We start from the raw sequence: 2498 nt of genomic DNA, 5'->3' as shown, positions 1-2498 counted from the left end.
CGCCAACACTGTCGTCGCCATCCTCGCTATCTCCTCGCGTCGTGTTTATTCTTATCTTCATACTTTGTAATAATATGCTTCCCTTATAGGGTCCGACTGCATCTTTACATGGTTAAAAATAAGTTATTTCCCATTTTATTGTATTTAAATTAGAGAAATTTAGTTTTGTTAGAGGACCCTAGGATGGAGCCTCACACGTGGTATCAAAGCCAGGTTTCAACTCTTTGGGATTTTATAGGCCCTATGCACTTGCTTCAGCATACTAAAATTTGTGGCCAACCTCAGCCCCATTGCTGTAGTCTACCGATCCATGTATCATTAATTCCTGAGATGAGGACACCAAATTGGGTCGAGGCTTCTTAGTCCTTGGTGTTGGCAAAGGATTAAGTGCTGCAGATGAAGCTACAAACGTCTCAATTTCCCATGGTGAAACCCTCTCTGGTTGAGGGACCACTGATGTTTCATCCCACTGGACCTTAAGTGATCTCCACTTTGAATCTGGCCATCTCACATTATCAACCTCACCCATGCCAATAATTGTACCAGTAAACCTCCGCTCAGGAGACTCTTCTCCTTCAAAACGCATCTTGAACCTCATGCCAATAGAGAGACTACTATTCACTACCTCCATGTATTTATCATAAGGAATGATAAACTCTGATGGACTTGTCCTGCAACAGAGAACCATTACTATCTTGCAGACAAGCCAAATAAAAAATATGGCAACAAAATATAGTCATAAACAATATCTTCTCGTTAAGTCTGCAAGATGCTCATATTAAGCACATCAAACTCAACAAAAGCAAGGACTAGAACCATATATTATTTATGATAAGAGAAAATACCCATTAGGTTCAGTATTTGGTAATATGAACTCATCAGCTCTTAAAAGCATGGCACATCTATCCTCTTATTATCTCATGACAACATGAAACATTTTCCAGATCAATTTTCACTAAATTATTTAAAAAATCTCCAGAATAATTATACCTTTGAACTATGAATGGAATTTAAATAGATTAATACTCCACACACCCTTGTTAGAAAGTTCCCAAGGATGACAATTGCAGTAATAAAATAGAATCACATCTAATTTTCAGACAGCATACCTAGGTTTGTAATAATTGGTAAAAATAGTCTGAGTTGAAACAGCATGTGATGCAGTTGCGATGACACCAAGATGCATGTTGTGGCTAGATAAAACCAATGATGGCATGTTAGTCTGCTGATGCATAGCACGCCCAAATCCAACACGCAGTTCTCCACTTTCACCCCTCAAGAATATGAAAGCATCTCTTGCTACCAGCCTCTTTGAGCTAACAAAAACACTCCACCCAGTGGTTAGTAAATGCCTTCGTGGTTGGCCTCTAAATTTATGGAGGAATCGCCATTCCATTCCATGCAAATCTCTGGCTACCAACTCTTGTGAAGGAGGTTGCTGACTCATGTCGAGGCTGAAGAGGGTCTGCCCCCGAGTCATGAGATGACTCATTTTGCTGCAATATTGAACCAAAGGTCAGAACATCTACACTTCTCATCAATAAATCCTGCACATTAGTAGGATAACATTCCAGAAACTCAAATAAGGACGTACATCTCCCTCTGGAAATAAAGTGATCTGCGCAAATACTTCATCTGTCTCAGGTTCTGCCCGAAATTTAACATTGATCACGCAATGAAGAATCTTAGAAGGTAGATTATACAATGGCATATGTTGATCAACCCCTTGGTTTGTTGATGCTTCAACCTGCTCTATATGGTCTTGAGGAAAGTAAAAAGCTCTCTCCCCTACATGAGGCATAGTAATAAGTGGACCATCACATGCATGCCATAGCCCTTCATACAAAAGAGATTCACTAGCATCAGTCCCAATCCCTCGAGAGAAAGAATTATCAGTTGAATTTGTACTTTGTGAAGGCATAAGAGACTGAGGAGCTCCGGGAACCTCATTGGCTAATGTAGAATAGTTACCCGAAGAACTATTATGAGGCAACCTGCCAAAGAAATTCCTGAAGGTGTCTGCATAAGCCATGATATCGTGATATTATGCTAAAGCTCAAACACAATGTTGGAATACCTGGTTTCCACCAAACCCATGTAAAAAAAAAAAAAAAAAAAAAAAAAAAAAAAAAAAAACCTTTAGCTACTTTTGCTATCAAGCCAGCTTTCCCAAGAAAATCAATCAAAATTGTAAATGTCACTGCATCTAAACGACACCCTGATTCCTTCATTTCCTTGTGCAACAGGAATGCCTCCTCATGCATTCCTTGCTTTCCATAAATGTGAATCATAGTATTGTAGGTGATTTCATCTATTTTAAATCCAACAGAGGTCATTTTTCTATGAACTTTATCAGCTTTTTCCACCTTCCCATTCTTTGCAAATGAGTACAGTAGAGCATTATAGGTAACAACATCTGGTAAAATCCTCTGGTGTGCAATGTACAAAATAGCTTTTCCGCCTCTTCATCCATTCCAAATCGCCTGTAAACTGGAATC

General features: G+C 39.1%; 1 pseudogene; it reads right to left on the bottom strand.

The window, feature by feature from the left end:
* Nucleotides 1–262: 262 nt before the first annotated feature.
* On the bottom strand, nt 263–2032 carry LOC149228991 (auxin response factor 2B pseudogene; annotated as a pseudogene).
* Nucleotides 2033–2498: the final 466 nt, after the last annotated feature.

The sequence above is a fragment of the Pinus tabuliformis genome, chromosome J, assembly GCF_031772625.1.
Source record: "Pinus tabuliformis cultivar Carrire ecotype Pingquan chromosome J, CPIR1, whole genome shotgun sequence".
NCBI classification, from domain to species: domain Eukaryota; kingdom Viridiplantae; phylum Streptophyta; class Pinopsida; order Pinales; family Pinaceae; genus Pinus; species Pinus tabuliformis.
This window is presented reverse-complemented; position numbering and strand designations above follow the sequence as displayed.